Genomic DNA, 25638 nt, shown 5'->3' on the forward strand with positions numbered 1-25638 from the left:
CAACTGTTCAATGCACTCGAAGACACTACTTTGTAAAACATGCAGTGATGGTAAACGGCTGTAAAGGGTCAATATTACACTCAAAGGCGTGTTACTATGAATGATGTTAATTGGATACGCACTGTCTGAGGAGTTAGACAGGCCTTAAACAATGCAGGCCCTGCTATCTCCATTATAATTAGAGCTGGCATCTCAGTAGACTCACAGGAGAAAAATGCTGACAAGTTACCCTGAATGTCCTGCAACTGCACTGAGACAATAGATTAATTGCCACTCTTGTTCCAATGGACTGGCACAGCTCTCATTTTTCTGATTTATTTTTTGCACTACAGTTTTACCAGCAAAGAAAATAGATTTCCAAATCTGTTATTTGTCCTCCAATGGGGGCGGGATCTCAGGCAATTTTTACCCTGTCTGCCATCTCATTCTTATTCTCAATATGGTTGACACAAGGCCCAGTTAAGGAGTCCTTACATAGATTTAACAGCTGGTTCAATAGGTGGGAATGCCTCGAAGACCCGTTGGATAGGTAATTGCAGAGGTTTAATAAAATATTGAGTGCAAAGTGCATCGCCTCATTCATGCCCTGTGCCTCACTTTCATCCGCATGGGACATTCTTAGATCTTTCCTGCACATTCCGCAATGTAGTGTGTTCTGATGCTGCGTTGAAGGAATCCTCTATAAGGCTGGTTAATCGGGGCGAGCTAGAGAGTCGTTGGTTTATAGATGAAGAAATTGCTACCTTCTTTCGTATTTCCTTTGTCTGTATATGGACTATCATCCTTCGGAAAGGCCGCCATCGGTAGCTCTTGCATCTCAGCTTGCAGAAAGAGGCACAAGTTCAGAAGTGAATTATCATTAATTTCAGTGGATACGCTAGTCAATCCAATCAGCATCCTAGTTTCTGGCTCAGTATCAGTGCTTGCCACACACTCTTCTCCAGACCCCTGCACACTAAAATATTTAGTAATTTTAGGGCCTGCATGCAGGCTGGGTATATGAACATTCAACCATAAGGAAGCCTGTAGGGCCGTATTGCTGCAGATCAGCAGAGAACTTTGGTCCGTGGTTTACCAATTGCTCATCACAGCAGGTGTTATATTTTCTTTTTGGAGGCATTTGAAATAACGATCAGACGTTTAAGGTGCTGTCTGGTGGGCAAAAAGAAGTTTTATGTATATTTATATACACTCTACAGTTTCGAATCACCCCTTCACCTTCAGTCCTTCGGTCTAACTGCAACTTCACGCAGCCTGCTGCCTTTTTTCCAAGTGTTCATCAGGCAACACACTGCTCGGCAAAAGCCGTTGCCTCCGATACAGTCACAGGTCGCAAAGCGCACACATCACAGATTGTAGGGATTATTCAATCCTCCGAGGCTCATTGTTTTTGTCTTCTCTGAGAAACCAGAAGGTGTCTCCCCCACTAGTCCCCGGGGATTTGTCATCCAGTGGCCAGGACACGGCCACCGCTTTTGGATCCAGTTCCTGGGGGTTGACCAGTGCGGAAGGACACCTGGGTGAGGGGTCTTCAGGGAGTGGGACAGGGACACCGGATGGTGAGACACGGTGTCCCCTTCCCTGTAACACCTTTACCCCATTTTACCCGGTAGGATATTTAGGAACTCTACCCCCATCCCTCTTTTACAACATGAGCGCTTTCTCGCAGACAGCCCGCTCTAAGGGAAAACAAACACACGAGCCGTGTGCTTGACATGTCTCAATAATGTGGTCAGGCAATTATTGACTATCACTCACCCCTGACTTCCATTACACTTCCCCACACAGTTAAAAAGCGAAGCACGAGAGCACACTCTGAGCGAGGCAAAGCACACGAGAAAACGAAAACGGCAGTTTCTAGATGGCAGCTGAGCAAGAGGTGAAGGACGCAAAACTGAAGGGGATTGCAAGGAGGGAAATTCCCTTGACCTTTTTGACAAGGAACCATTACTTTTCACAGACCTTGAGAACAGAAAGCTTAAGACAAGGAAACTAGGCTGAAGTATTCTGTATTGTGTGTCTGAGATACCCAGGGTCCTCCCGTGTCAGTAATCAAGGAGGGGAGAATCACCAGCCCCTGTGGCTCCAAGAACAAAGCAGCTTCAATGAAGTTAACACAGCCGGTGAGTTGGGGAGACCGATAGAAGACCAGTCTATGTTGAAGCCAAGGTTGCAAGCAGTAATATTGTATGGCGAGTGCTGGAACGAAGATTGTTAAAACGCGTGTGTCATGGCCACTGGTCACGGGCCATTAACTTTATGCCCTGCAGGGTCCCAATGGACCCAGTCCTGGCGCCTCTGGCACCAAGCTCATCTAAAAGTGTGCTCTGCACACAGTGTGCCTAAGACACGTGCACCCAGGCCGGGCATGGCCATACAGAAGCATTGGAAGCACATGCAGAAGTCAGGGGGAGTGGCAAGGTGGGGCCACAAGGCGGGGCCTAAATGGAGTGGCTGGGGCCAGGCTATATAAGCCAGCCCCACCCGCATGCTGGTGCTTCGCGTTAGTCTCCTGGCGCAGCGTAACGCTTACCTCGGTCTACAGATCTTTGCCTGTTTCCAGTTCAGCACAAGCATCTTTAGTCTCCGGAACCCATCCTACAACTACCGTGCGCCTCTTACCTGAGACCAGCCACGCCATCGCTCGAAGCTCTGCCACCCGACTCCAACTCTGCAGCTACCAGGTGCATCTTACCTGAGACCAGCCACACCACCGCTTGAAGCACTGCTACCTCTGCGGATCCAACTCTTCCAGTGCCTTGCATTCTTACCTGTCCCGAATGCCCAACAACACAGTCATGTTCTGGCTCAACATCCTTGCGGATCCTTCCATCTGGCAGCCAACAGGTGTTCGGAACACCGCTTGCCATCAAGCGCCGACTGGCTGAACCTGCAAAGGATGCAGAAACATCAAGGTTAGCAATTGCATAAACTTAACGCTTGGCCGTGCAACTCGTAAACCTTCATCCGGAAACCCAACTTACCTCTTGTGGGTTCTTCGGGTTGGCATCGTTTTGGACTGTCTTCCGTCACCGCATACTCGCGGGCCATCTTCTAACCTAAAGGGGAAGGAAAGGACATTATAACGTTAGGGACAATAATCATTGGGGAAAATCAACACAAAGGATACAGCCAATAATCATTGTTGTAAAACACCTACCTTCAAGGCGGGATTGGTCGAAGCCGGTCTGGGCCACCACACAAGGACCAGTGACGCAACTTGGTCTATCAACGGCACCCCTGCTCAGAGAAAGCAGGATAGAGAGCTCATCCTTACAATACTACAGGTGAGGTCATATGGGAAAACGAATGCTCATTTCATTTTGGCACGAAGGGTTCGAGGGGAATCGCCATTCCACCGCAGCATTCTCATTGCCTCTTACCTTCTCCCAGGGATATAACCAACAACCCGAGCAGTCTACACTACCGCAGTCGAAGGAAGAGCCAGAACCAGAGGAGTCCCATCCAGGGAGGCCTCCAACTGTGCCCCAACGCCCCCGCAGGGACCAGGTGAGTGTAACAGCGTGTTATGAGAGACGCAAGTGAAGTTGAACTGCTGATGAGTGATGTAACTTTAAAGCAAGCTACAATAGATTTTGATGGAGTGGTCCTGCACTGCGAGGGTGCTCAATCGAAGGTCTCTGTAAGGTATCCTGATGAGAAGTAATAACAGTAGAATTTTTTGGTCTGAGCCTGGCTGGGAGAGACCATTTGAAAGAGAACGAATAAATGTGATTCGGAGTGGTCCTGCGACGTGTCATGCTAAATCCTGTGCACAGTCAAAAGTCTTCGATTTTGATGATATATAGAAAGTTTGGAAAAGTATGTGAATTTAGTTCGAGCCCAGCAGAAGGAGACCAATTGAAGGTTTTGTGTTAAAGTGGGTCTGAGCCCAGCGGAGGGGCACCCGGGGTGCACAGGAAATCACCAGAGAAGCTGTATAAGTGAAAATCCTAAGAAGAAAGGAATTTTACTGTTTTGTCACGTTGCATCAGGCATTCTGAAATAAGAGACTTTGGCACATAAGGACCTGATGTTGAACTGCATCCTTATGCTAGAGAAGCCATAAAGTGTGCTAAGCTCGAGTGTGCCGCTTTTCCTGTGCTGAAAACTTGGGGAAGGGAAGCCAAACGGCTTGAATATCCTGACGTATCATTTCTTGAACACTTTTATTTTGTATAACTTTGTTTCCCACACTATCTGTATTTGGAAGTAAGGATTGGCAATTGGTTTATTAGTATAGGCCTTTTATTTTGACAAGATACCACTAGGACTGCATTATTATTTTTTGATGGTCGTAGCTCGCTCCCATCTTTCGACTTTGGATTAGATAGGCATTTTTCAAACGCAATTGAAGTTCAATAAACAATCTTGAAGTGTGATCACTTGTGTCTGTTTTACTGTTTGATACCATGCCTTCCTTAAACTTCCTTCAAGTAAATGAGTAAAGGGATAGCAAGCCCTGCTGACGGTGTCAGCCGCTTTGTACTGACAAGCTTCCTCCTTAAGAGCTCTAAAAGCAGTGTTACTGCAGTGGTCGAAGTGGGCGGGAGCGGTGCTCCTCTACTTCTTTTAATTATGTTTTACCGTTCCTATACTTTTATTTAAAAAAAGAAACCGTTCCGGAACGGTTTCGTTTTAAAAATAAAAGTGTAGGAAGAGGTTGGATCTTGCACTTTCAGTGCACTGCACAGGATGTTTCCTTAAAGAGCAGGCACATGTGTTTTGGGGTTTTTATTGTGCATGGGAGGGGGCGCAGCGATGGGTCTGTGGGTAGCGGTGCAGGCCAGTAGAGAACATGGTTCCCCTACTTCTTTTCGTACACTTCGACCACTGTGTTACTGTAACTCCTCTATGCCGCTGCAATTCCAAGTCAAAACTACGTTCACATGCCGAGAGTACAGTGTTGCCATGCAAGAAGCAGTGTCGGATGAAAGGCAATCGAGGCGGGCTGAGAGAGTCCTGAACAAGCAGAGAACCTCACGCTTCTCCGCTCCAAAAATACAATGTTTCCAGAGAGGGTGTGTTGAATGAAAACAAGCTGCCAGCTGAATCAAAACATAGAGCCTCCCGCTTCCTCATGGCTCTCAGCGGGGAACTGCCCGCTACTGCTGTTGCTTGGAGCCAGGTGGTTAAGAACGCAATCACGCTGTTGCAACTCTGCCTATACTCTGAATGTTTCATAGCACCTTCAATGCTGCGGGATCTGCCTGCTACTGCTGACACTATTTTCTTTTGTAGTAGAGGTGGAATTTAAGAGTGGGAGGTAACGGAGACTGTGACATGGATGAGTGAGTGGTCAAGAGGATGACATTTCAATAGAGAGCAGAGGGCCCAAGTGGGCAAGATAAGAGTTTCTGTGGTAGGAATTTTATGTACATTTGGTGGGGTCAGAATGAGAGGAATGACTAGGATGTCATTTGAGAGTCATAAGGGGAATTGGGATGGGGAAAGAGGAGCAGTAGAAAAGATGTTAGGAGTATGCAGTTAGCAATAAAATATAGTCCGAAGGGGTAGCAGCAAGGGGCAGAGCACAGTAAACAAACAGTTGGTCTGGAGTTTTGTAGGAGGGTGTGTAGGATGGGAGAGAGGTCTTTGGGTGCCAACAAGAAGGGGGTGGGGCTGGTTCGCTGTTTTAGGTTGGGAGAGAAGCACAAGAATGGGGGTGATCCCCACCCCCCTGTTGCAAGAACCTGCTGGTCCAGGAGGTGGCAGGGTTTGGGCAGAAAGGAGCCACCTAAACAGTTATCAAGAAAGGATGGGGAAAGCACATATACCTGTTCTTCTTTTTAATGGGTAAGAGTACAACCAACTCTGTCCATTCCTATATAATGGAGAAGTTTCAGGATGTTATCTCTTCAGATTGTTCCACTCCACAGGTGTGGCAGCTTTTGGGAAACACTTTTTTTTCATTCTATTAGCTTCAATGGATTCCCGAGTGATCTTCTGTCTGTTGAGCCTTAACCTGACTTTGGAGGTAAGTAAAGCCTTCACTTTCCTTGCTTAACCTTTTTTTTTTTTTAGGGGCACTGGTCTACCCATAAGGTTACCACTACAAGGGGGAACTGTGTCCCCTTTAATGGTCTTCTGTGGTGTTTTACTGTAGCACACATCACCTTATACTGAAGTGCTGCAGGGTTGCTTTGCATCCAGCTTTCCTTTGTTTTCAACATCTTTTTTACCTTTTGGCTGGAGGCAACAAACTGTGTTTTACTCATTTTGTTGGTGCACATGCTTCTTTTTTTCCCCCCACATAATTTAATTTTGGCCACTATATAATCAAAATGGCCATGCTTTTAAGTACTGACCTTCGACTGCCTTCCTTTTTGGCAGTTGGTCAGGATACATTATATAAGGTAATGCACTGCCTTGAATCAGCCTTTGTGTGGAAAAACTGTCAAGTGCGAAGTTTGTCACTGTGTAGTCCCAATAAATACCCCCGCCAGGAAGTGTCTGTTGCTGTACGGATGTGTCATTGGTGGTTATCTGGAATATGACAGCCCTTACTTGTTTGAATACCATAGATTCTTGCCATTGGTGGGCTCTGGCAGTCCCCATCCCAAATTTGTTGGCATAAGTGGAGTCTGTTCACCATTTCTCAGGCAGACCACTGGAGTCAAGCTTCTGAAGGAGGAGTCTGGGTTGAAGACTGCTGCCAAGGTAAACCAGCATTGCTAAAGTAATTTCCCTTTGAAACCCTGCTGCTTTGGATGTTACCACGGGATACCCTCATTGATTCTTCAACCCTTGAGTTGGTGGCACAAGCCAGTCCTGTGCTCTGAACCTGAAGCCGGCTTTTGAAGGATGTTAGAAGTGTCCTGGGACTATTCTCTGGGCTGCCCATCTAAATTCAAAGGCCATTCTGCTGCACTGGTTGTCATCCTGGGCTGGAGCTTTGAACTCTGCAGGTTGTCGGCTTGAGCCCTAAGATCATCTCTCCTGCAGTAGTTGCTCTGCTGGGCAAAGAGGGGCTTACTGGAGTCAAAACTTTACAGCCGCCATGATTTCCACCTGCTGACTCCTGACTGGGGTTTCTTCACGACTGCCCTGCTTTTTCTTGGTTTTGGAGGTCTTTCATGGGACCTGCTGTCCTTAGGTGTCTAACCTGTCCAGCTACTTGTCGGTCAGAGCGGTCCCAGAACCTGATATCGGTACCACTGCAAAGCCAGTAACTGGACCCAATCCTGAAACCCTCTTCAGCCACTGCACCTGTCCCCTGGAACTCCAACATGACCAATGGCATAAGTAATTGTCCCCAGTGAATTGCCCATGGCTTTTCACTCAGCAAATCACAGTAGGGGTGTGAGTGTATTACCTGTTTTTGTGCCTGCTTCCCGTCATGGGGATTGTTTGAGTGCAAAGTTAACTGCATAACTCTCATTCTTGGCTGTGATCGGTGGAGTTCTAGACAAGGGTCACCATCCAGGTAAACCGCTAGTGTGGTTGTATTGAGAGTGTACCCCGAACATTCTTACTTGCATTTTAAATCCAAAGGTGTTCTTAAACTACATCTTTTACCAACTATTAAGATAGATTTCTAGAATCTGGCCTGGTGGACAGATTTTAGGAGGCCACCCTAGTTGTAGTGAACAAGGCAACTCTTAGCCAAAACCCAATTAAGGTAGCTGTGATGAGCAGTCAAGGCTGTTCTCAGGAGAGTTTAAGTAGGGTCAGGGATCCACAATGAGTCCACACAGTGAAGCACACAATAATTCAGTTTATGTAGTTAAGTATATTTGTTCTAGGCCCCAAACACACACTAGAAAATTGAACAAGCGGGTGATATTGCACAACACTCGATTATAAACATATTTTTTAGGCTTGTGGATCCGGTACACCCCGCTTTGGCGCCGCCGATTCGGCACGGGCCAATTCGCTGCGGCCAGTTCAGCGACGGGATGTTTTGGCACGCCGCACACCAGTGCACATCGTCTTAGCGCCATACCTACATGCACACACAGACCCTGTGTGCATTTTAGCACCATACCTACATGCACACACAGACCCTGCGTGCAACTTAGCACCATACCTACATGCATACACAGACCCTGCGTGCAGATCCCCCTGCGTAATACACAGATTCCGAACTGGTGTACATCCCCGTTTCAATCCGTCCCCTCCGAGTGAATGCACGCACTCTAAGGCTATCCTGGCTGCAGAAGAAATAACATCGCCTGCAATGCACAGTGCATACACTCCAGCCACGGGAGCAAAAGCTTGTGCACCACACTACTATCAGGTTCAGTATTAATACATACCAGGGCATGGTCACTGCTTTGCTCTCTGTTACTGTGCCAGTACATCAGTGTCCCCTTCTCAGTGCACCCATTACATCAGAGTGCGCACTTCTCGGTGCAGGACATTTCACCCCAGCCTACAAGTGCAAAGTGCCCCCTTGATAGCCGCTCTCCCATTTAGTAGCAGGACATTTCTGTGTGTCCAGTTTGGCGCGGGCTGCTGCAGTGGACCGGCTCCCGCGCAAAACCAGCCGCTCCAAATCATCCCGCGCCGAACCGGCGGCGCCGAAATGTCCTGCTCCGTGTGGATCTGCTTCGAATCACATGCTTTGCATAGGCTGCAATCTAGTGATAACGTGCAGAGTATTGCAGGACTTGTTTTCGAAAGTGGAAAAGGGACGTCGACTGGGCGTGTCTGTAATACTATCCCTAGTGTGACGTCGGTAGTGCCCATTATCCTTCACGCATCGAAGTCCCTGAGATTTCTTTTTTTTTTCTCACCATAGTGGACGGTCACAAGTTGCGGAGCTCGTGCCTGGTAGCCATTATTTCTTATTGCTATTGCTAAAATTCATATCGCGTTTGACTGATGCAGTTTATCTCTGCAGTGCTTTCGATGGACGAAGATCTTTGCCGAGACACTCCTCGTCGACCACAGTCATGGTTGTGGCCTACCTAGTAGGGAGCGAGGGGGGGGTTGTCACATTCCAGGTGTCCCTTAGAGAATGCCTACCTTTTCACTACCCCTCTATTCTACTTAAACCTTTACAAGTTTCCCTTACCTTGGAAAATACTCCCATTAAATTCTGCACCTCCTGCTATAAGAATCATCCCTGGAAGGACACCCATAAGGTGTGCAATCAGTGCCTTCCCTGGGATCGCCTTGAAAAGCGTTGTGTCCCGCTTACCAGCTTTTTTGACCCAAGACTCTCAAAGACCAGCATACTAAAAGTTGGCAGCCCATGCCATGCAGGCCAAGGCTGTAATAGAGGTGCCAGAAAGCACTGAGGAGGCGGCATTTAGCACACACAGTGACTCGGAAGACGAATAGGGAGCAACAGCTTTCAGGTGCCAGCGCCCCCCTCCGAACAGCATACTGGCGGCATCGCTATGGAGACCTTACCCAGCGACAGTGACACACATGGTCATAAACATAAGCACACAACCCAAAGCCTTTTGACAAATCATTTTTTGAAGCATGGCCACGCGGATCAGAAATGCTCCTCTAGTGGTTCTGCCTCAATGCAGTCATCTGCACCAACACCTCATTCACGCCATGACCGTCCGGAAAGGCAAACGTTGAGCAAACGATTGTCTGCGCATATAAAACACAGGCTGCACACTTCTAAAGCACACTTGCCTAAATGTGCGCCAAATAGACACCCATTCCCAGTACTACCCACACCACCAAACAGGTTTCGACAGACAAACAACCATCAAAATGCACGCATTCACAAATTTCAGCGAAATACGTCGCTGAAAATTTCACATTATACGGAAGCCTCTTCACCTTTGACCCAAGCTTTAGCCCACATCATACTATGAAGAGTCTACTTTCTCTTTTCAAGAAACACAATCTACTAATACATGGACTAAAGAACAATTCCTACAAACCATGGACAAAGTCTCTTCATTTTAAACTTTATGGAGAAATGTCTTTCTGAAAAACTGATACAAATAATGCAAGTTGAGCCTCCATGTAAGCTCTCCAGGTTACAAGTGGATGCCCTTTTACAACCCCATGTCACCACTTCTTCCCAAGATGAGGTGATTAACCCATTAACTGCCATGAGTATTTCCCCCCACCCCCCGTGCCAAGGCCTTTTTTGGTGATTTTGGTATGTCGCCATTCAATCCATTGTAACTTTTTTGTTGCATGAGATATCTCAGCCCAATTCGGCCCTTTCCCCCCACCCCCTACATGTATGTGGTCATAACTGTACACCCACATGGTAAATGGATGTGCAAGGCCGGGGACATCCCCTCCAACCATCCTGGAGTTCTTGCTGGCCTGTTACAGCAGGGTCTCCTTCCCTCCCACAGAGAAACTCTGTACCGCAGCCCAGCCCATGCTCCAGGATGGTCGGAGGTGATGTCCCTGGCCTTGGGCAACTGGCTCCCATGTGGTTTGACCGTCCTCAAGCCCAGCAGCGGTTCCAGGGAGCTCCGGCAGGGTCCCTGACTTTTCCCGGAGGGAGAAGCTGTAACGCGGGCCAGCCAGAGCTCCAAGAAAATTGGGAGGTTAATGTCCTTGGCCTTGGTGGACTGTGTGCTATATGGGGAGTCCCGGCAGTGTGCCAATACCTCCCTGAAGAGAAGCCAGAGCTCCAGCGTGGTAGGGGGTCATATCCCTGGCTTTGGGACGGTTGACTCCCAGTGTGGGTTGAACGTCCCCAAGGCCAGCGGTGGTTCCCGGGAGGCCCAGGACATTCCCCGTCCTTTCCCAGAGGGAGAAGCTGTAACGCAGTCCAGCAGAATACCAGGATGGTTGGGGGGGGGGGGGGTCACGTACCTGGCCTTAGGCACTCGTCTCCCATGTGGTTTGACCATCCCCTAGTGCAGCGGCAGTCCCAGGGAGCCCTGGCAGGATCCCATTCCTCCCCGGATGTGACATCTGTAACGTAGCACAGCCAGAGGTGCAGCCTGGGCTTGCGAACGATCAACCCACATGGGAGATATCCGATCCCAGGCAAACCCAAATGTTCTGCTGGCATGGGGGGCAATGTGTGGCATCTCATGCGGCCCTCCCTGGGGTCGGATGCCCCTTCCTATGGCCAGAAATCTCTTGGGGTGAGGGAGAGAGGGCCACCCCCATTTCATTGGAAATTCACCTGGTGGTCTACTGGGCCCCCACAGCCCCCCAAAACCACCCATACTTTTCTTTGTATTTTTTAAAAAGGTTTGGTCTCTTCTGGATGGAGGGGCACCTCATGTAGTCCTCCCTGGGGGCAGATGGCCCTTCCTAAGGGCAGAATTCTGCCCCCAAAGAGGGCTAGATGAGGTGCCCCCCCATCCACTTGGGGTGGGGGGAGAGGGCTACCCCCCCTTCATGGAAGAAAATACCTGGTGGACTCTCACCCCCACCCAAATCTCTAACATTTGTTCATTTTTTTAATTTCTTTGCACCGCATTCCCTGGAGGTAGATCACCCATCTGACCCCAGGGGTCTCCATAGGTGTGGCCCCATGCTTTGGGGTATTGGGGGGTGGGAGGGGAGAGGGCTACTTAGATAGTAAGCAGCCCCCTATCCCCCCACGTCATAAACTGATCTCTGGTGTTTCAGTGGCATTGCTCAGCCCGGATCAATCGGCTCAAAAAAGCCGGAGATCGAGGGAGAGGGCGAAGGGCTCTTACCATCTCTCTTCACTGCGGCAGCCCAAAACGGCTGCTGCAGTGAATTTACTTTGTTTCATCTCTGCGTGCATTACGCACGCCAATGTGAAACTGAAGGTAATCGAACCCCCGGGCCGTGAGGAGGGACCCCCCCTCACATAGCCCGGGGGTTTGATTATTATTTTGTGCGATCCCACAAAACAAAGTGCCTAAAAGGATGAGCTATCTCATCCTTGGCAACACAGAGGTAACGTCAAGGACGAGATAGCTCATCCTTGACACTAAAGAGGCTAATATAGATCAAGATAATACCGACTACTATGATGATAATCAGTTTGAAGTTGATCAAACCTATGATGGTGACCAATTCCTAATTCTTTCACCTCCATTTTCTGATGAGCCTGTTGCTGAATCTCCAGTGCATGATCAGGTCCTATACAATGATCTAGATATTGTAGACAAAATGCTAGAGGAAAAACCTGTAGTAGATCAATGTATACCTTTACTACAGTCCAGACATAAAATGATACAACCATCCCTCGTTTCACCTTCACTTGCCAGGGCTGCTAACTCCATAATAGAGAACATTTCGGCCTACACCATCTTACCATTGTACATCAAGGGCTATCTTAAACCAGACTCCCTGGTGGATCCCACCACCCACAAAAGAGCATGGACACCATTAGTTTCTGCTGAGGCACCCTCAGAGAAGGAGAGCAAGAAGCTTTCCGCTTTGGCGAAAAAGGTAGCTAGATCAGCCGCACTCCAGGTGCGAATTGCTAATAACACAACACTGCTATCCAGTTACAATAGGTCACTTTGGGATAAAATACAAACTCAGATTGTATCCCAAAACCTGTTTGTACAGACATTTTTAAAGACTGCCAATTAGGGTAGACAGGTGGCGAATGACGTTGTTAAAGACAACCTCTACGCAGCACATAATTCAGGCAGAATTGTTGCAGAGGGTACCATACTACAATTCCATGCCTGTCTGTCAGTCAGGGTTTAAACCGGAAACACACACAATGCTATTAAATATGCCCATTTAAAGCAATGTGCTCTTCGGGAAGGCTGTAGATGACCCCCTTGAGACGGGCAAAAAAGAACATGAGACTTTAAAGTCTCTAGGACAAATCTCCAACAAGCCATATGTGCACGTACGTTTTTTCGAGGCAAAAATTACCCAATCTACATTCAACCACAATAAATATCAAACCACAGCACAATCCAACCCCGTTCAGCCCCCCTATCTAAGAGGATTTAGGCAGTTAGAGCCAGATCTCGGGCGGCAGCCTCTAGAAGCGCTGCTGCACAAAAACTACAACTCCCCAGCTCAAGCCCCCTCCCATGTCACCCCATTAGAGAGTCGAAAATCACATTACGCACTCCAATGGGCAGGGATCACATCGGAAAAGTGGGTGCTCTCAACCGTAAAAGAAAGGAGTACCCCCTAGATTTCCTATCCAAACCTGGTCATTCAAAGCAGCACAAAATGTACATCTATGGATTCTTCAGGAGGAAATCCAAACCTTACTTCATAAAGGAGCAATAGATCTGGTCCCTCCTCACGATGTAAACAAGGTTATTTATTCACTTACTTTCTTGTCCCTAAAAAGGATTTGACTATGCGCCCAAACCACAAACGCTTAGAATGACTACCCTTCAAGAAGTAATCTCGCTCTTAAAATGGGGATTACATGGCAACATTGGAGATGAAAAAGGCATACTTTCATATTTCAATGTTGCCAGCTCACAGAAAATATCCAGGGTTCAAAGTCGGCACGACTCATTACCAATTCAAAGTGCTTCCCTTCAGCATTTACTCAGCGCCACGGGTATTCACCAAAGTACTTGCAGTGACAGTTGCACACCTGCGCAGGCAGTCCATTCCAGTATACCCATATCTCGACGACTGGCTAATAACGGGAAAGACATCTCAAGAGTGTCATCAAACACCCAAGAGGCTATCAGCCTACTCTTCAATCTAGGCTTCTCTATCAGCAAGAACAAATCCAGCCTTGTCCCAAGTAAAAAAGAAAATAATTATCTTGGGCCCCAGATCCAGACAAAGGACGCTTTAGTCTTCCCCGCCAACAAGATGGTACACAATTTCATTTTTCATATTCCACATTATGTAACCCGTCAGACAACTATATGGAAGACCATGCATCTATTAGGGAGGATGGCCTCCTACATTTGCATAGTACCTCACACCCGGTTGCGCATGCATCCTATGCAAGAGTGGCTAGCGAAACAATGGTCGCAAGCAAGCGGTCGGTGGGACAATCTAGTGGTAATTTCACATAACTTGGTTCAATCCCTGCAGTGGACCCGAGAGAACCTTCTGCAAGGAAAATCATTCACCATCCCCACTGTACAGGCCATTATTACCACAGTCGCATCATTCTCAAGGTGGGGAGCACATCTCCTAAACCTCACTGCACACGGTAAGTGCATTCTATCACTAACAGAAACGCATCAACCTTCTAGAGTTGTTAGCAGTGTTCAAAGCCCTCCAAGCTTTCCAACACCTAATTCAAGGGAAAACAGTCCTAGTGTTGCTCACCACTCCGAAGTAGGCCCAAGATGTGGATGAGTGACCTTGGAGATGATGGTTGTACAAGAATCAATATTCAGCCTTCCATCCCAGCTCCCCTGTGTACGAGACTCAGGCTTCCTCAAAGAGGGGCTCTTTTCTACAATGTACCTCTCCGCTGTTTCGATTGGGACAGACAGAGGTGTCTATTGAATAAAAGAGCAGGGAGAACACACACCGCCAATACCAATGCTGCAAAGGAATAAAAAGATATTATACAGTGTTGAAAATAAACCAAGTAATCAGAACAGTAGTATAATACAGGAAAATACCTAGGTAAGTATTGGAGTGGAGCTTCCCCGGCGTGAATCTACAAAAATATGAATAAACACAATGAGTGGGAATAATTCTAAAGAGACTTCCTAAAGTATCGAACCAATGACAACTAACCTCAATATGGGTATTTTGAGGATGGAAAATAGTCCATAAATCAGAAGACAACGATAGGAGAAAATAACAAACAGGAATGTTAGTATAAGGAAATAAACCCGAGCGGCACGAGGGTCGCACTAGTGCCGGGTTGGTGCAGTATCAGCAAAGCGTTTATATGCACTTGAAGACAAGTTCACAAGACAGTCACTCAATGTCCCACAATCCAACAAAAGGCAAAGATCCAGTCAAGGCTGTGGAGAAATGATTAAATAGCAGGGTTGGAATTGCCAATTACAAATATGTACCTGAGCGCACACACATCCAGATAAGGCGTAGAAGAGTTCCGGATGGTTAATAGCAAGTCACCTGCGAGGAAGGCAAAGTTGTTCCGCGTCTAGTAGCAGCTAGCTGGAATGAGGTACCTCAAGAGACAGCAGGAAGCAGAAGAATAATCCAATAACGTTCCGGGTCAAAAAGCCAGGCGAGCACGACAGGAATAAAGGAGGAGGCAAGCCAATCAAGAAGCCAGGCAAGGGTCAAAACCAGGTAAGCAGATTAGGAATTTGTGTGGAGAAAACACAAAGGAGTAAACGGACGTAACCGCTGTAGCTTGTAACGCTAATTAGCAGCAACAAGCCTCTTGAAAGATGGTGGTTTTAAAGCCGTATGGGGGCGTGTCTTGCCGTACGTCTTCCACGTACAGGACGTGTCAGCTGACACGGACTCCGTCGTAGTTTGTACTGGCGCCATGGCAACCTGTATCTGCTCCACAGAGGAGCTTGTAAAGGAGTCGTATTCTGCAAGGAAGCCCGAAGTGTAACACCTAGTTCTAACAGACAGCACAACAAACGGGAGAACACGCTCTCCAAGTCTGTCTAAACTAGCACAGAACATATGGCATTGGGCATTAAAACGCAACATGTTCCTCCTGTCTGTAAGGAAGGCGTGGTATCAAACAGTGAAGACCAACACAAGTGATACAGTTCAAGAGTGTTTATGGAACTTCAAATGGGTTGGTTGAATGCCTATCTAAATCTAAGGATGGGAGCAAGCTACGGCCATCAAATAACACAGTCCTAGTCAAGTTGCTATCAAATATGGCCTATACTAATACACTTATTGCCAATCCTTACCTCTAAATACAAAAGGGTGTGGGACAATGGTGTATGCAGAACAAAAAATTGTTAAAGAAATATGTCGGGACAGTTGAGCAGTTGGCTTCCCTTCCCCACGTTTTCAGCATGGGGCAAGGCGGCATGTTCGAGCTTTGCACACACTGTGGTTTTTGGCCACGAGGATACATTTCAAAGCACAAACATCAGGGCCTTCTGCCAAAGCCTCTTTTCCAGTAACAGTCTCTTACTGCAGAGGGTTTGTCATTACAAAGTGTCAAAGTTTCCTTCCTATTAAGATTTTTACATGCAAAAGTTCTTGCTTTCAATGTTCATCATGGGTCTCCCTCTTCAGGCTGAGACCCCCTTTTATCACAATGTCACACTTGGTCTCCCTCGTTCGGGCTCGAACCATGGATCTCCCTCACTTGGGCTGGAATCCTCTTGATATTTCAATGTTTACATGTGACCTCCCTCGTTCGGGCTCGGATCCTCGTTTTACCAAAATCGAAGACTTTCAAATGAGCGATGGGTTTTGCTTAAACCGTCAGAGCACCACTTTGATTCACTTCACACAATTGTTTTCCTCAATCTTGTACTTTCATTTCTCTTGGTGGTATACCTTACAGAGACCTTTTGATTGAGCACATTCACATTGCCGGACCACTCTGTCAACGGTATTGTATCTTGCCCTTTCAAGTTCAAACATTCATCAGCAGTTTAGCTTTACTCGCGTCTTTCATCACAAGCATTTAACAATGTTCGTTCAGCTCTCATTATACAATGTTGTCGCTTGCAACCTTGACTTCAACACAGACCGGTCTTGCATCGGTCTCCCCAACTCACCAACTGTGTTGATCTCTCTTGTGCTTTTTTGTTCTTTGAGCAAAGGACGATAAAACGGCGGGTGCTACTGCTCCTCCCCGCCTTGGTATCTTTGACACACAATGCAGAATACCTTTAGGCTGGTTTTCTCACCTTGCAATTTCTGCTTTGAAGGTTTCTTGAAAGTAACAGCGTCTTGCCGAAAAGGTCAAGGGCATTTCCCTTCTTACTAACCCTTCTGGGTTTGCCGTCTTTCTGCCCTCATTCAGCTTCCAACTCAAAATTGCTGTTCCTTCGTGTGCTTTTCCTCACTCAGAGTGTGCTCTCGTGCTCCACCTTTTATCCGTGTGGGGAAGTTTAATGGAAGTCAGCTGTGATTGTCAGTAATTACCTGACTTTGCCTGACCATAGTACATGTTGGGTACATTGCTCCGGTATGAGTCTGTTTTCTCCCAGAGTTGGCTGTCCATGTGAGAGAAGGGAAAGGTTGTGGGGTGTCGGGGGTAAGGTTCTGACAAATCCTACCTGGTAGGATGGGGTAAAAGTGTTGCAGGGGGAGGGATACCACGTTATTGTTATTGTTATTTTGCATTTATATAGCGCCTTATATACCATTGGTATGGTCTGAAGGCGCTGGTAGGTTGAACGCCCTCGGGAACCGAAGTTCAGGTCAGTATAGAGAGTAGAGGGAGTCCAAAAGTGCGTGTGCGCACTAGGTATGTGTGCAGCTGGTGCGGAAATCGAGTGGTAGCTGCTTCTTAGTTGTAGGTGTGGTGGTTGAGAGGTCAGGAGTATGTGTTTGCTCTGGTCGGTTTTACCCAGAACGAGTGTGGCTGCGTTAGGCCTGAGGAGAACGCCTGGCTGGGGGGTGTGAATCCAGCAATGATTACTTAGTGATGTGGAGTAAGAGGGAGATGTGGATATGAGAACAGTTATACCGAATGGTGTCATAGTATCTCTGTGTTCTAGATGAGTGGTGGTGTAAGAGGGAGAGTAAGCGTGGGGTGTGGTAATGATGTATGTTTTCAAGTGTTTCCTTCATTCCAAAGCATATTAAGCATCGTCAGTTGTACATATTCGTCCGTTCCTCATATTCGTCCGCTCCACACATTCGTTCAGTCATTATCATCGTCTAGTTCACACCCTCGTACACTTCTAAACGCTGCTGGGAACAGTTCTGAATTCAACTTTCACAGAGAGGCTATTGGGTGCAACTTTCAGGTGTAACTGGGTATACTTCTAAAATGCTATTGGGTACACTTCTAAATGCAGGTGGGAACGGTTTTACAATCAGCTTTCAGATAGGCTATTGGGTGCAGCTTCTAAATGCAATTGGGTGTATTTCTAAAATGCTGTTGGATACACTTCTAATTGCAAGAGGGTACAATTCTAATTCAACTTTCTCTGAGGAGGTGCGGGGTACAGTTCTAGTTGCGAGGGGGAACAGTTCTTAATTCAACTTTCACAGAGAGGCTATTGGGTGCAGCTTCTGAATGCAATTGGGTACACTTCTAAATGCCGTTGGGTACATTTCTACATGTAAGAGAGAACAGTTCTAAATCAACTTTCTCACAGAGGCTAACCGGCGCAACTTCCAACTCTAATTGGATACACTTCCAGGAGCAGGTGGGAGCGGTTCTAATGCGGGTAACGGATTTAAATTCAACTTTCGCAGAAAGGCTATTGGGCGCAGCTTCTAAATGCAATTGGGTACAATTCTAATGCAGGTGAGGACAAATCTAAATTCGACTTTCTCAGAGAGGCTATTGGGTGCAGCTTCTAAATGCAATTGGGTAGACTTCTAAATGCCGTTGGGTACACTTCTACATGCAAGAGGGAACAATTCTAATTCAACTTTCTCAGAGAGGCTATCCGGCGCAACTTCCAACTGCAATTGGGTACACTTCTAAATGGAGGTGGGAGCAGTTCTAATGTGGGTGGTAACAGATCTAAATTCAACTTTCACAGAGGCTGTCGGGCGCAGCCTCTAAATGCGACTGAGTACACTTCTAAATGCAGGTGGGAACAATTTTAAATTCAACTTTCACAGAGAGGCTAATTGGGGACAGCTTCTAAATGCAAATTCTAGTGTAGCTTTCTCAGAGGGCTATCCGGCGTACTTCTAAATGCTAACATTCACAATTCCATCTAAGAGTGGACATGCTAACATTCACAATTCCATCTAAGAGTGGACATGCTAATATTCACAATTCCATCTAAGAGTGGACATGCTAACATTCACAATTCCATCTAAGAGTGGACATGCTAACATTCACAATTCCATCTAAGAGTGGACATGCTAACATTCACAATTCCATCTAAGAACATGCTAACATTCACAATTCCATCTAAGAACATGCTAACATTCACAATTCCATCAAAGAGTGGACATGCTAACATTCACAATTCCATCTAAGAGTGGACATGCTAGTATTATGGCACTCTATGTTATTGGTAGGTAAGATAGAGTGGCGGGGGTTTTCTGGAGTAGAGTGATTGCTCTACTCCCCACCCATGCCACACTCACGGTTTTTGTTGGTGTTTGTTGGCTTCCTTGGCGTCCCCTGCGGACACCTGCTGACACATCCTGGAGCCGCCTCTGTAGGAGCCGCCCTTCGCCAGAGGGGCTGCCGGGCAGAGGGCTGCCCTGGGAAAGTCGGGATAAAGGGGAGGTGGTCGAATCAGGGCAAGGGGAGGACAAAGGGGGCGGGACTGAAGGAGGAAAGCTGCCGTGCAGAAGGGAGGCAGCAAGGGCCTCCTGGCCCCAAAATGGTGGCATGGGGGGGGGCAGGGGCACAGAAATTCCTATGTGGGGGGCATCTGGGGTCGGCTTGCCCTGCGCAGCACTCACCTGCTTCCCGATGGTAAAGGAAGCAGGGAGGCTCCCGCGGGTCGCTAGACCCGAGCCCACGGGCCCAGTTAGCCAATGGGGAACGGGGGCGGGATGGAAGGCGGGAGCAGGGATCCAGGAAGGAGCGGGGAGAGGGGACGCAAAGAGGGTACAGGGGCCTGGGGGCACAGAAATTCCTTTGTGGGGGCATCTGGGGTCGGCTTGCCCTGCGCAGCACTCACCTGCTTCCCGATGGTAAAGGAAGCAGGGAGGCTGCCGCGGGTCGCTAGACCCGAGCCCACGGGCCCAGTTAGCCAATGGGGAACGGGGGGTGGGATGGAAGGCGGGAGCGGGGATCCAGGAAGGAGCGGGGAGAGGGGACGCAAAGAGGGTACAGGGGCCTGGGGGCACAGAAATTCCTTTGTGGGGGCATCTGGGGTCGGCTTGCCCTGCGCAGCACTCACCTGCTTCCCGATGGTAAAGGAAGCAGGGAGGCTGCCGCGGGTCGCTAGACCCGAGCCCACGGGCCCAGTTAGCCAATGGGGAACGGGGGGCGGGATGGAAGGCGGGAGCAGGGATCCAGGAAGGAGCGGGGAGAGGGGACGCAAAGAGGGTACAGGGGCCTGGGGGCACAGAAATTCCTTTGTGGGGGCATCTGGGGTCGGCTTGCCCTGCGCAGCACTCACCTGCTTCCCGATGCCATCTTGCCATCCGGTGTCCCACTCCAAGAAGATCCCTCACCAGGTGATCTTCCCGCAGTGGTTCACCCCCAGGAACTGGATCCAAAAGCGATGGCTGTGTCCTGGCCACCTGGACGACAGATCCCTGGGGGCTAGCTGGTGACGCACCTTATGGTTTCTCACATGTCCCAACATGTTCCAGGGGACCACAACTGTCTAGCCTATGTCTTAAGCAGAGACTTGCAGCTTCCATCAGAACACGAGTGGCAGTTGCACAAAGACATTCTACACAGGGTCTTCTTAAACTGGGATCAACCAGACAGAGATCTGTTTGCAACCCAATCCATAACACAATGCCCAGACTATGCTTCTAGGTCTCTCCCGCCCCCCCCCCCCCAGCATGGCCCTAGGGGAACGCTCTGTGGATGAACTGGCCAGGGATATTTGCTTACGCTTTTCCCCCCAACATCCCTTCTCAACATAATTGTCCACAAGATGCACCAAGAACAAGTCTAAAATGTCCCTTTGCTTATCAGTGAAACGTCCATGCCCATACCAGGGGGGACAGTATAACAGTATATCATTCGTACCATCAAACTCTGACCCCGGCAGCTTGGCTTCTGAGGTCACAGAATTTGGTCATCAAAACGTTACCACAAAGATGTATGGACATCCTCAAAGAGGCACGTAAACCTAATACCTAACATTGCTACTACAATAAATGGAAATGGTTTGTTATCTGGTGAAAATTTCTAGACATCAGTCTCTGGATGATAGCTCAGAGGCAACGTGCTTGCCTTGGAAGCAAGATGACACGGAGCACCGCAGGTTCGATCCCCGGGTCCGCGCTTAGAAACCTATGGGTATTAAGCGCGTTATAAATAGCCTATCATATCCTAATCCAATCGATTGCTCCCCCTCACACATTGTTCTATATTTGCTTTACCTCTTGGACAAGGGGTTAGTTTACAACCCTCTTAAAGTCCACTAAACTGCACTGTCTGCATACACCACCTCTCTCGGGAAGTGCCATTTGTGAAAGCTTTTTTGGAAGGAGTTAAAAGATTACACCCACCTATTTCAGACCCAATTCACGCTTGGGTTTTAAACATGGTACCTACAAAGCTCAACGGTCCACCTTTTGAGCCAATGCATAAAATCAGTCTTAAACATCTTACTTACAAGACTGCTTTTCTCGTTGACATTACATCCATCAGAATGGTCAGTGAACTACAGCACTCTCAGTTCAGGATGCCTTTCTTGCCATCCATAAAGACAAAGCGGTGCTCTGAACACACCCATGTTTTTCACCAAAACATATCACAAAGTTCCATGTAAACTAGTCCATAGAACTTTCTTCAAAGATCCACCCAATTCAGGAGAGCCGTTATGTATTTCCTTTACAAAACCAATCAGATAGACTGATCCATTCTTTGTTTCCATAACTTCTGGAAGAGACTGGGATCATGTCTCAAAGTCAGCTATCTTAAAGTGGATTGTCAAATGCATTCACATTTGCAACTCCCTTTCGGACAAGACTCTGCTTTTCACACCCAGAGCGCACACTACGCGTGGCACAGGGGCTACCTTAGCATTTATTGCAAATGTACCTTTTAGCTGCAATTTGCAAGACAGCAAATTGGAGTTCCATATGTACCTTTCCACAGCATTACTGTCTGGATACTCATTTCAAACAAAACTCACAGGTGGGACAAGCAGTATTAAAACATGTATTTGCTGCTGTACCTTCAAACATCTCACCACCTTTTCCAGGTATCGCTCGCTATTCTATGCAAAGCATGTGATTCTAAGCAGATCCACAAGCCTCAGAAGGCATGCATTAATTACTCTGCGCAACCGTATTTCTGATGCTTGTATCTGCTTAGATTCACATGCACCCACCCTTCCACCCCTCTTCGAGTTGAAGGTACATAGGCATCAAATACCTTTTTTTTAACACTTTTATTGATTTATCCAAACAAAAAACAATACAAACCAAACACGCAGTGCATATATCAACAGCACAATTGCTCATTGCTTAATTTTGGTCACTGCTCCCCTTATCCCACCCTCCCTTACGAGTCTATTTATTCTGCACACTGTGTATCTGCCTCGCGTGGTGGGGTCTCGCGCTCCGTGGATTCTGTCAGATCTTGTGTCGTTCCAAACAATTCCCCTATTAATGATCTCCATGCCATCAGGGTTCCCGCCTCCTCCTCTCCCCCTACATTGCTCGCCTCTTGCCATACTATGGTTTCTACCTCGCCCATTTCTGCAACTCCTTCCACCACACCTCCACCCGTTGCCTGTGGCATGTCTTCCAACCCATGACAATCCTTTTTGCAAGCACATATGCTAGATCTTTCAATTTACTAACATGCTTAAGTTTCTGCGATCTGGGGAACCCCCCAGCAAGCAGGCCCAGGCTGTTTCTATAATAATCGTAACCCCCTTTTCCGCTAGTTTCTGTGCTACTTCACCCCAGAAACGCTCAATTACTGGGCATGACCAAAACAAGTGTACCATGCCAGCCTTTTCTTCGTCGCATTTGGGACATGCTTGTCTCCCAGCATTTTCAAACCTAAATATCCTCTGGGGTGTCATATATGCCCTGTGTGTAATATATAGTTGTATCTGTTTTAGTCTCGCATTCCTTGACACCTTCTTGTGGTACCCCAGGGCACGTTCCCACATCCCGTCCTCTATCGAGGCTCCTACTTCTGCTTCGCAGTCTAGTCTTAATTGTGTTAACTCCTTCCCGACCCTAGACATCATCATCTCGTACAGTCTAGAGATCTCATGCCCCCCCTCCGTTATATCATATATTGTATCTATAGTAGCATCTGGTTCTTCTTCCAATAATAGGCATCAAATACCTTATGCTTACTCTTATGTACTAGCACAAACACCGCAAGCTCCCTCATGTGAGAAACAGAACAATCTGAGGGACTTTGATGGGTGAAGGACTATGGGTACTACCCGACGTCCCTTTTCGACTTTCGAAAACAAGTTATGCAATACTCTGCACGTACCACTAGATGGTGGCCTATGCAAAGGTATCAGAAATAAGATTACAGCGAGTAATGTATGCCATACAGTCGCCATGGGTTCTTAAAAATGCATTCACCAACTTAAGAAAAGAAGGTAAGTGATGCAGTAAGATGGAACCAGGTCACAAGAAATATGCTGTAGCTTCAGAAGTCCAATCCCTATGAAGAGTCTGCCTTGATGCTTATCTGAGTGCCTGATGAAGGTAAAGATCTTGTGTTGGTGAGTGTTCCAGAGACGTTATGTAACAATGTTACTGCTAGGTAAAAATGTGTTTCATCGCTCTGGTATCAAAATCCTGTGGAATGGAAGAATTCCTCTGGTTTATTCTGAGGTGTATTCTAAGGAAAGAAGGGTGGAGCAAATTCTTTGTATTTACTTATCACCCGTACTCCGATATTCCCAGAGGACTAGATAGGTCGACTGGTGTTTGCTGGAGGTAAGTTTTCCTTCCATTGATTCTAGTGAGAGGTACCCAGGAGCTGCGGGTGCAAGGATTATTTCTGTCAGGTCCAGGAGCTGAGTGCAACCCTTTGCGATGGGGAAATGCAGGAAGCACTGATGCAGACCTCTTCAGGACACTTCACAAGACTGGGAAAGCCGAGTTCCAGCGACGGCCACTGTACACAGGCGACTGCAAGCATCCTTTCGGTTGTGGTTGAAGAAGACCTTCCAGAGCAGGATCCCTTGAAGCTGAGAAGCTGAAATTTGGCAGGAGTGTGACTTGCACAACAAGCTGCCGACTACCAAAGTACAGGTGACGAACGCAGACCGGCGACTGTTCTAGTGATGTAGCCCATTGGAGAGCTGGTTAGACCAAGGGTGCTCCAGGGACACTTTTTGAAGGCTCAGGATGGCTGGATCCTCCAACATGTTGAGACTGGTTGGTCCCACCAGTGCAGGGGTTGATGCACCGCACAGGGCCTTCACAGATCAGGTAGTCCAACAGGGCTTCCCTGGGCCAGGCGCCAGAAGGATTTTGGGCCTCTTCAGGAGTCGTCTTTGGATCTTCAGTTGGCTGTTGTTTTACACGGGATACTTGACTTAAACGCTGATCTCAAGAAATTGCTGCAGGAGCCCTCTTATCTAAGGTTCTGGCTGGCAGCAAGTCCAAGCCCACCAATGGTAAGGATCTGCACCATTCAAACAGCCAGCAGTGGTCCAATCGGGCCACAGGAGGTTTCACTCATGCCACACTCCTAGACTTTCAGGCACCATAGATGTGGAATGGGACCAGACAGTCCTGCCCCCTTCCTGGGCCACACACAGAGACATCACTAGCCTTGCAAAGCAGCAGCTTTCCCGGGCAAGTACATGCTTGTATGTGATTTCCTGACCTGGCAAGGCAGGAAGGTCCAACAACAATATGGACAAAGTACAAACGAAAATATCATGGCTTGGCCATTTTAGGGCACTAGCCACACTCATAAAAAACGTAAATGTGCACACTAAAATGGTAAAATTAAAAGAAAAATTGTGCCACCAGCTTGTCTTTAGGCACATATAAAAGTAACCAAAAATCCCAAGTGTAAAAGTCTAGAGTGATACAAAGGTATCCCCACTGAGCTCCATTGTAAGGTGCTGTGTGCAATGTTAAAAAGTTACCTAAAAGATAAAAAGACCAAAGGGAAACATAGTTTCCCAGTAATGGTGGTCTGAAGGACTTATCGGTTTCACCATAACAAAAGGAGAAAAGGGACGGGCGAGTGAAGCTGAAGGCTTCGCTTCCCTGTAAAAAGGACAGGTTCAAAAACAAGCGCAACATTTTGGGGGTACATAGAACCAAGGAAGGAAGAGAAATAGTTCCTAACACCAACCTTTTGGCTTTGCCAAACATTCTGCAAATGAATTTATGAGACTTCCTGCCTCCCTCTCTGGTACTTACCTGTAACTTTCACTGTGTGAGGCACCTGATGGGCAAGGACTACTTAAGTGCCTTACATTTATACGATTGAATAAATGGTTTGTTTCAATACATTATTCTTCTCATTTTACTTGCTACGGTTCCAGTGTTTTACTTGATTGAACTGCTTTTTCTCTATTTTAGTGTAAATTGTGGGTATGGTCACTTTGAGATTTCCAACTGTGTACATATGTGTATATTATTGTGATATATGCTTTTCTTGTGTATTACCTGCTCAGTGTTGTAAGGCCTAATACATTTTTATGTTTTTGTACTTCTGTGTGGACACCAGTATGTGACTGTCTCAATATATTGTATTGTAGTAGTCATTTATCTAGTTACAAAATGTTAGGGTTGCCTGGGTAGTGGTTGCGCTTAGGTTTGTATTGTACTTAATTCCTAAATTCTAGTAATTTTATAGCTGCTGTGCTTGGTGAAACAGAGACTCGCCCCCTTGTCTCTAAACATTGAAAAACATGAAGTGGTTGTTTCTTAGGCTCATGCGCTTATCTTTTAACAAGCTTTACAATTAAACGTATATCTCAATAAATCTTTGAATAAATGTTTTATTAATTTCGTTCAATCAGCAGACATGTTTTTTCGACCACTGGTCGTTTTCAAGGCTCATGATTACGCTAGATGTGTCAATTCATATTACATTATGTTAAACCATGTATAGATGTGTTCATATCAGCACAT

This window comes from Ambystoma mexicanum, chromosome 13 (assembly GCF_040938575.1).
Source record: "Ambystoma mexicanum isolate Mex_15411 chromosome 13, UKY_AmexF1_1, whole genome shotgun sequence".
In the NCBI taxonomy this organism is placed as follows: Eukaryota; Metazoa; Chordata; class Amphibia; order Caudata; family Ambystomatidae; genus Ambystoma; species Ambystoma mexicanum.